The following is a 10,086-nucleotide window of genomic DNA, read 5'->3' as shown; positions in this document are numbered from 1 at the left end:
CGCAAACAATTGACGCACGCCTTCAGTCTCTCAAGAGGGCATCACTGGCATCAGGGCCGCTCAAATGCGGCGCTTCCGGCTTCACGCGGAACGGGTCCTCATCGCATGCGAAGCTTTACCCATTCTGGCTTCAACCACAACCTCTCCTGCAGGCAGGCAGGGCGTAAGCTACATCCCATTGAAGCTACTTCCTCCTGCGCCTCACCTCTAAAACAGGCGTCAGGGTAGCGCTGGCAAGAGGCAGTTGCAACAAATTCACGAGATGTTTCGTATATCGTTATGACATTTGGGTCATGCAGAGTGAGATCGCTACCCCTTTAAGAGAGGGGTGTGGCGCGTGCATGTGTGCGCGGGCATGGTATCGTAGACCGAGCGGGATACATGTTTTCTAGAAATAACGAGGCGGCAGAAAAAGGAAGGTCTGTGATCTTGCGAAACAGAAGAGCTAAATAAATGCAACGACCTCCCAAGAAGAGCTCGCCTCTCTCCAGTCTTTCCGATAAAATGGGTTATTGAACCCGAAGCGTGTTGCTTCTGCCCTGGGAGACGACAGAGAGTCATCCCCCCCGTTTCCTCGACTACGTTCTGGGAGCCGACAGGAAGTTCAACACTATGCATTGCTACCTTTAGTTCAGGGTTAAGGTGAGTCCCAGCAGGCAGTGTTGGGCGTAACGTGTTACAGTATGGAGTTCAGTAACGTATTACTTGCATTACTAATGCAGTTCGGGTAATTACTACCCATTACAATGCTCAGTAACTAACGCAGTTTCAAGCTTCAACACAGTGTTACCTGAAATAAATGGCGTTTCGTAGGGCTTCTTTTCCTCAATGACCAAGTCGCTGCACATTATCCTGTTTATGACACGACCAGATACTAAATAAATTAGGAATTCACTCCCAATATTAATGTAATGATTATTGACTGAATGATCGTATTTTTCTCTTTTTCTTCTCCACTAAGAAATATTCCGTTTCTCGTTGCACCAACGGCTGGATCTGCGACAACAACATCTCCTCGGCAGTAGGGGTGCAACAACTAATCGACTTAATCGATTACCAAATTAGTTGCCAACTAATTCAGTCATCGATTCATTGGTGACGTCATCACGTGTGTTTTACGCGCCGTTAAGTTCCAACGTATTGGTCTTTTATCGGTACCGGAGACATTTATAAAATATATGTCATGTATTATTGCTAAAAAACATTATATCGCAGTCTTAGTGTCGCCAACTCGTTTCTAATATGCAAAAGACAACAACTGCGTCTATGATGTATTTTCGATCAGACGAGATCTCTCTCCCCCGTCTGTGTGCGAGGGGGAGGGGCAGTTTACACACGCAGCTGCTACATGCAGCGGAGCACACTGCGGAGATGCCGGAGAGAACGCGCTCCGAGGTGTGGTTAAACTTTGCCCGTCTTGGTGTGGAGAATACTTGTTACCAAAAGTGCAATAAGAGTTTAGCATGTAAGGGCGCACGAGCAATTTGTCTAAACATTTATCAAAAGTGCTCCACATTCAGACGGAGGAATGTACCGGGTTCGACTGTCTTTCTAGCAGCTCTGTAGCCCCATCCACGAGTAACGTTTCCACGTCAGGTGTTATGTATGCTAGCAGCAACACACGGAGTTAACTACATTATACAAACATGGGTTAATGATTAGAGGAAACTGAGTTATTTAGTTTGTTAAAATTGCAGCTATTCTGTTTACAGTCTGTCATCAGATTATTTAATACAATTTGTTAAAGGCTCAGGGCAATCTCGATGACAAAGGTCAATGTTCCCCCCTTTCTACGCACGGAGATAATGTAATCTTAATAGTGTGCAGGCCAAGGCTGGCTCTTCAAAGCAGATATTAACGACGCGCTTTAAAGTTCCCATCATCGTTCAGCGGAACTCTTTCAGCCTTAAGCGGCAGTCAAGTAAGGAGAAACTACGTGTGCACCGGCTATTCGGGTAAATAATATTAATAGCTGTCTCTCCCCAGTTCAAATCACCCACTGCTCAGGGAGATCTCCTCATGCGTTGCCTTTACGCATCTAGTGTTCAAATACAACATTACTAACCTATAACTCCGCTCAACTGGGAAAAGAGAAGAAGAAAGAAGAAGAGAATCCTCCAGGAGCACAGCGTTCCTAATCATGAGGAACTATAGGCCTAGTCACACACCTGGAGTTCCTAGGCATCACATCAAGCTCATGGTATTAACGTTCCTCTAACCAAACTGCGTGCATCCACATAAACGTCTTCAACGACAGTTGCTCTTCCTCATCGGGCAACCGTACTTTGCATGCGGATATTCTTCGGCACGCCATCATCTCCCGTTTCCTGGACGTGGCATCCGCCGGCCTCACGACGACCGCGTTTTCCCCGACTTAAGGACGTGCACCGCACATCCTCCGTTTTGGGGGGGACATCTGCATGAGATCATCCGCATAGTGGCACACTCAGATTTCCACTATTGCTACACATTTATTATCACACTCGCTGGATCTAACACTAGCGTCCCTCAGAAAAGAAGTCAATCTAAAAAGCATCCGGGGCCTCTTAGCAGGAGTGCAGTTTAACGTTCGCTGTTCCGATCCCGGCTTTCCCAGCCTGTTTGCAAACCAGTCAGTCAAACTCATCCTCAAAGGTCTCATTAAAACTTTTCCCCCCGTCTTAGACCGGAGACGCCCTATTACACTCTCCACTTTACGCCTCATGCTCTCCAAACTTAGAAGTGGGTTATTCTCCCCTTATATCGATGCGCTACTCGACGCTCTATTTCTCCTAGCTTTTTATGCCTTTCTCAGACCAGGTGAATTTACCACAGCTTCCCTTACATTCGATTCCAATCGAGACATCAGCTTTTCTGACATATCCTTTCACGCTAGCCACTTTAGCTTATATCTTAAACACTCCAAATGTGGCGGCGCTGCTCCGTCATCGCCGCCCTCATCGACTCCCAGTTCTGCCCTTATAAATCCATGATCAAATTCCTACAGCTTAGACCTACCTCTAATCCTCTCTCACCATTATTCCTTATCTCAGGGAATTTTCCTTTAACTCAACAACAGTTCAATATCTATTTAAAACAAGTCCTCATTAAATCCGGGTTATCACCCCTTCTATACACGGGGCCTTCCTTTAGAATAGGTGCAGCTACTTCCGCTGCTAATCAAGGTGTCTCATCCTCATCCCTGCAACAACTCGGACGGTGGTCCTCCTCCGCTTTCTCATCCTACATTCGCCCTGACCTCAATGCCGTGCTGGCTATCCAAAGGTCTCTCCAACCTTAAATTGGTACGTATGCATATAACTGGTGGTGGTTCCTAGCATGTCAGCACACATGTCGCCCCGCGGCTCATGTTTATTCCTGCATATCTAACCCTGTATGTCCAGGTTGTAAAACCTTCGGGTCTGTATAAATGTGTCTCTGCTAAGGCAGGTTGCCCTGCACGTTCGGGAAGCCCTGCCCGTTCCGGGCGCCCCGCACGTCGGGTCGCCCGGTGCTTCCGGGATGCCCCGTTCGCCCGGGATGCTCCGTACGTCCGGGACGCCCTGTATGTCCAGGATGCCCTGTATGTCCAGGATGCCCCGTACGTCCGGGATGCCCCGTACGTCCGGGATGCCCCGTACGTCCGGGATGCCCTGTACATCCAGGATGCCCTGTATGTCCAGGATGCCCTGTATGTCCAGGATGCCCCGTACGTCCGGGATGCCCTGTACATCCAGGATGCCCTGTATGTCCAGGATGCCCTGTATGTCCAGGATGCCCCGTATGTCCGGGATGCCCTATACGTCCAGGATGCCCCGTACGTCCGGGAAGCCCCGTATGTCTGGGTCGTTAACCTCCGGTCCGTACAATGTGTCCCTGCTAAAGTCAGGTTGCCCCGCACGTTCGGGAAGCCCTGCACGTTCCGGGCGCCCCGCACGTCGGGTCGCTCGGTGCGTCCGGGATGCCCCGTACATCCGGGACGCCCTGTATGTCCAGGATGCCCCGTATGTCCGGGACGCCCTGTACGTCCAGGATGCCCCGTACGTCCGGGAAGCCCTGTATGTCCGGGTCGTTAACCTCCGGTCCGTATAATGTGTCCCTGCTAAAGTCAGGTTGCCCCGCACGTTCGGGAAGCCCTGCAAGTTCCGGGCGCCCCGCACGTCGGGTCGCTCGGTGCGTCCGGGATGCCCCGTACGTCCGGGACGCCCTGTATATCCAGGATGCCCCGTACGTCCGGGACGCCCTGTACGTCCAGGATGCCCCATCCGGGATGCCCCGTACGTCCGGGATGCCCTGTACGTCCAGGAAGGATGCCCGGGAGGCATCAGATGTTTAAATTCTCACATGTATTAACCTCTCATTTCCATCCATAGATTTCCACTGCATCCCACAAGGTAAGATTCTTCACGTTCAGTACTTCATACTTCATTCTTTTGGGGGTTCATCGGAAACGGTTCTTCCCTTCCCGATTGATATCCTACAAAACCGGGGCCTAATCGCCAAAACACCATTTCATTCACTTGTTATAAACTGTCATCATTATGTTTCATTTATATAATGTGACCGATAATAAATATGTATTCCATACATCACGTCTCTCCTGATTGAAATGAAGCTTAGCGCAAGTTCAGACAGGAAGACCTATCACTCCGTATTGCACGTCATGGCAATACTCGCTCCCTGCATCTAAATGACAGGGAGCGCCACTCCTCAGCTAACCTATCACTCCCCTCCATTTACAAGCCTAATCATCGCACCTGTTAATCCCTCTATATATGCTCTCCCCTTTCCTATCAGCTGTCTTCCAGGTGTCAACGCGCAACCCTCCTCCACCCCTTCGCCTCCTGCTTTCAACTCAGGACCAAGCTTAACCTTCTCCCTTCCAACCGGACCTAATTACTTATCACCACCACCAGTGTCTAGACCCAGGGGGGTTCATCGGAAACGGTTCTTCCCTTCCCGATTGATATCCTACAAAACCGGGGCCTAATCGCCAAAACACCATTTCATTCACTTGTTATAAACTGTCATCATTATGTTTCATTTATATAATGTGACCGATAATAAATATGTATTCCATACATCACGTCTCTCCTGATTGAACTTATAGTTATTACTGTTAGCTTCAGCTTAAGTTATAGTGCAATGTTTGCACTAACACCATATTTATATAAAAATAAAGGCAATGAACAGTTACATCTCTACTTTACATAAGGGTGTCTGCACAATCTCACATTACAGCAACAAAATATTGCGGTTTTTGGCAAACCCAGTACCAGACAATATACATTTAAAAAAAAAAAAAAACGTTTCATTGTCAGGGGGGCCACAGTGGGGTCAGAGGGCAGTGTTAGGGGGCACTGGCCCCCCCTAAAACCGCCCCTGTATTGGTGCAAAAAATATTAATGCGTGGCCACGAGTTAATAATGCGTGGCCACGAATTAATAATGCGTGGCCACGAATTAGTTATGTTCCCACGCATTAGTAATTTGTGGGAACACAATCATTATTACGCAATAACTAAATCCAGATAGTCTATAGAAACTGATGACTGAGTGACAACAAGTCGAGTAAAGTTGGAACGATTCAGATTCAGATTTCACGGATCAATAACTCATGAACAAAACGTTGTTCAGACACAAATTACGTCTCCTAAGTACCGTGGTAAGGTTGACAACAAACTACAATCACATTTTGATCAAAAAAAGCCAATACGTGCTGTCCTCCAAACTGGAGACATTACATTGGTCTCTATCTGCAGCCGGAGAAGAAACGAGTGCTCAGGGACCGTCTGCAAAATGCAACTCCGAAAAAAGAGAATACAATAATATTTAATCACTTCCAGGGCCGCCACTCCCTACAGGCCAATCACGCAGGCTGCATGGGGCCCCGCCTTGCGCAGGGGGCCCCACCCAGAGGGCCTCAGCTGCTGTTCGCAGTTCTCTGCTCAGTTCTCCGCGCACCCCCGGCTGACACGCGAGAGTGAGAGGTGACAAGGGGAGCACGTCTGTAACCCGACACCGTTGCAATGAATCGACATCTGACCAATCACGGCTTTGATACGGCCACTAGTGCAGGTGAAGAGATGTCGGTGAAAAGACAGTTTCAGTCCGGCGCAAGCAAGAGGGGAAAAAAACAAAACTTGAAGAAACTAGAGCATCACTCGAAGGTGGGTTATTGTCAAATGTACAACTTGCGAATGTTGTATAAGTCAAATTGCCAATTGCCATATTAAAACATCAGCTGCAATTCACGACATGAAGAAGGCAGTCTCTGCAGAGCATTACATTACATTACATTGCATTTAGCTGCCGCTTTTATCCAAAGCGACTTACAATAAGTATATTCGACCAGGAAGACACAACCTTGAAGAAAACAGAATCATATAAGTACATCAGGTTTCATAGAGCCAAACATTTCAAGTGCTACTCAACTGGCTTTAGATAAGCCAGTCCTTTATTAGTATATAAGTGCTTTGTTAATAATTCTATCGCTCGAAGTGGAGTTGAAAGAAATTAGTTTTCAGTTTGCGCCGGAAGATGTGCAAGCTATCTGCTGTCCTGATGTCAATGGGGAGCTCATTCCACCATCTTGGAGCCAGGATAGCAAACCCACGTGTTTTTGCTGATGGGAACTTGGGTCCCCCTCGCAGCGAGGGTGCAGCGAGTCGTTTGGCTGATGCAGAGCGTAGTGCACGCGCTGGGGTGTACGGTTTAACCATGTCCTGGATGTACGAAGGGCCAGATCCATTCACAGCATGGTAAGCAAGTACCAGTGTCTTGAAGTGGATTCTAGCAGTTACCGGAAGCCAGTGAAGGGAGCGGAGGAGCGGAGTGGTGTGGGAAAATTTAGGAAGGTTGAAGACCAGACGAGCCGCTGCATTCTGGGTGAGCTGCAGAGGTCGGATGGCACATGCAGGTAGACCAGCCAGGAGGGAGTTGCAGTAGTCTAGGCGTGAGATGACGAGAGCCTGGACTAGAACCTGCATCGCTTACAGAGCATACAGGTTAATGGAGATGCAGTTATTTCCAGCATTCTTTATTTACCATTCATTCAAGTATGTGGTGCCTTTTATCTGCTAATGTACAGGAGGAAGAGTGATAAACTGGCTGTCTAGTTGGCTTACATAACAGTTCAAGTTTACAGCCTAAAAAACATGGAGCATTTTTCCCCCTTATATTCATTTTAATGTCAATTTGCACATTTCATGGTGATGCTCAGCCTCTCCCCTTAACTCCTAGCAGTCATCATGTCAACCACAACACAGAGAAATACTGATAGGAATGTGTGTGTAGTTGTTGATACATTGCTGACAGAGGGAACTACATTTGAATACAGATTTAAGAAATATCAGTTTTTGAGCATGTCATAAGCATGTTTTGTCTTGACTATACAACTATATTATAATAAAATAATATAGTATTTATATTATTGAATTGATTATGATTATTATTATTAGTAGAAGTTGTTTATTTGCATTAATTATATTTTAATATTTTTGAGGCTAGTATTTGGCAGGAAATGCAGACGTATTCACCTGTAAACACATACTGAACGACACACATGCACAACCATTTACCTCACTGCATAAAAAAGTGTTAATAATAATAATAAACAGGAATTATATTTGCAAAGTAGCCTACTTTGTTTCCAAAAAAAATTTGTTCACTCCTGTCGGTTGGGGGGGGGGGGGGCCTCATCTCACAATGTCGCTTGGGGCCCCAAGTTGGCCAGGGGCGGCCCTGATCACTTCACTATTATACAGTATATTTCTACCAAACTCACTACACACATCAATAGTCTCATGTTGCTCATACTACAGAGAGTTTGGAAGAATGTGCTTTTGAATAATTTTTGTGAATATTTATAGTGTAAAATCTTCAATAAATATGGCATCATCTTCAATAACGTTACTATTATACAGTATAAATATTCACCAAAATTATTCCAAACCATATTCTTCCAAACTCTCTGTAGTATGAGCAACAGAAGACTATTGATGTGTGCAATGAGTTTGGTAGTAATATACTGTAGAATAGTGAAGTGATTGAATATTATTATATTCTCTTTTTTCGGACTTGCACTTTGCAGACCTGAGCACTCGCTTCTTCTCCGGCTGCAGATAGAAACCAATGTGTAATGCAGTGGCGGCGCCAAAGATTTTCTCTAGGGGGTGCTGTGGGGTAGCTTGACGTTTCATAGAGGGTGCTCAAACATTAAGGGTTTCCCATTAATGGACCAGCGCTACAGTTGAATTTTCTACTGCAACACTCCCCACACGCACACACAGTGTACCCGCGACTGTTACAATGAAGGCTCGGTAATCAGCTCACGGCATATAGGTGTAAGCAGTGGTAAAGTGCTATTTTTACAAGTGGTGTGTGGACCTCACCTCCTCTAGTGGGCTCCCCCGGGAAGATTTTTTTTTAAATATTGAAGTTAAAAGCATCAATCTGGTGCACTTTGAGAGCAAAATGAAGAGATCTATGGATATACTGTATCTCTCAACATACATATGAAACAGAACTGTAAACAGATTTTCTATTTCTTTATAGATATTTTACAAATCACTCTCCTTTTAAAACAAACCGTTTGAGACCCACTGAGATAACTAGACTAAAGTTAACTATCTAAACACTGAGAGTCCTTTACTTCGCCTGAGCTGAGGTTATATGAGACTCTCCGTCTGACAGGAGATAGTTCTCCCTCCACCTTGTTGTTGAAAAAGCTCCTTATATCCGTTAGCTTGGCTAGCTAGCACCAGATGCTAACCACAACGATCTCCGGTAGATACCCACCGGTGCGCGAGCTCTCTCTCTCTCGCTCGTGCACGCACACAAAATGGCTCGTGCCACACACACACAGAGCAGAGCTTGAATGAAACACAGAGACCCAGAAGTAAGCTACTTGTACTCACGAGGCCTATTATGTGCAGAATCCCTCTCACTTTCAGTTGGTTTTGATTCAGTGTCGCACATGTGGACGTTTAAGGACTAAAAAACGATCCATTTGTCACTTTGCTGTTAGCAAATAATGTGGGGCTCCAGCTAACAGGAAGTCACTCAAGTGTCACAAAGTAATTTAGCCTATGGGTAGGTCAAAAATATAATGGGTGCTGGCCATTGGCCTAATCATATCACCTGTGTTGGCTTTATGTTTTTGGTCAAACATTTGTTTGTTTCACATTTGCATTGATGTAATCAATAATTTTTCTGATTTAATTTAATAAAAATAATAATAATAATTTTCGGGGAAAAAAAACCCACATATTTCTTGGGGGTGCTTAGGGGGTGCTTTAGCACCCCCTAGCTCCCCCCTGGCGCCGCCCCTGGTGTAATGTGTCCAGCTCGGAGCGAGGACGGCGCATATTGGCTTTTTTTTATCAACATGTGATTGTAGTTCATTGTCAACCTTACCACGGTACTTAGGAGACGTAATTTGTGTCTGAATAACGTTTTGTTCATGAGTTATTGATCCGTGAAATCCGAATCTGCCAATATCTTTCTAACTTTACTCAACTACGTTTCAAACCGTGCATTTTCAGCAGCCGAATCAAGTGCCTTTTGCTAAGGATGACACTGTGCTTCAGAGGCGCGGGAAGGTATTTTGAGTGGGGGTGCTGAGGTGCTGGACTCCAGTGAACACTATTACGGGCACTATAGAGCACGCACAAAAGCACTCCCCACACGCAAATACACAGTACACCCGCGACTCTTACAATGAAGGCTCGATAATCAGCTCACGGCATATAGGCAAGGCAGGGGGTAAAGTGCTATTTATTTACGAGTGGGGAGCGGACCTCACCTCCTTTAGGGGGGTCCGGGGGGATGCTCCCCCGGAAAGATTTTTTTTAAATATTGAAGTTGAAAGCATCAATCTGGTGCACTTTAAGAGCAACATTAAGAGATCTATGGATACATCTCTCAACACCCAGATGAAACACAACTGTAAGCAGATGTTCTTTTTCTTTATGGATATTTTACAAATCACTCCCCTTTCAAACTGTATTCTTGTTTTACTGCCATATAGTAGGCCTATTTCATAACTGTTTTTCCTTTATTCTCTTATTTTTTTTATAACGATAATGATCATATGAAAGTGTGCCGC

At 45.8% G+C, this 10,086-nt stretch overlaps 1 long non-coding RNA gene across 1 annotated transcript; it reads left to right on the top strand.

Moving 5' to 3' along the window:
* Nucleotides 1-2,194: 2,194 nt before the first annotated feature.
* Nucleotides 2,195-4,813, top strand: LOC117558471. The gene is made up of 3 exons (XR_004570839.1): nucleotides 2,195-3,284; nucleotides 4,353-4,373; nucleotides 4,777-4,813. It is a non-coding gene; the product is annotated as an uncharacterized LOC117558471 (long non-coding RNA).
* The last annotated feature ends 5,273 nt before the right edge of the window (nucleotides 4,814-10,086 follow it).

Source organism: Gymnodraco acuticeps, unplaced genomic scaffold, assembly GCF_902827175.1.
Source record: "Gymnodraco acuticeps unplaced genomic scaffold, fGymAcu1.1, whole genome shotgun sequence".
NCBI lineage: Eukaryota > Metazoa > Chordata > Actinopteri > Perciformes > Bathydraconidae > Gymnodraco > Gymnodraco acuticeps.
This window is presented reverse-complemented; position numbering and strand designations above follow the sequence as displayed.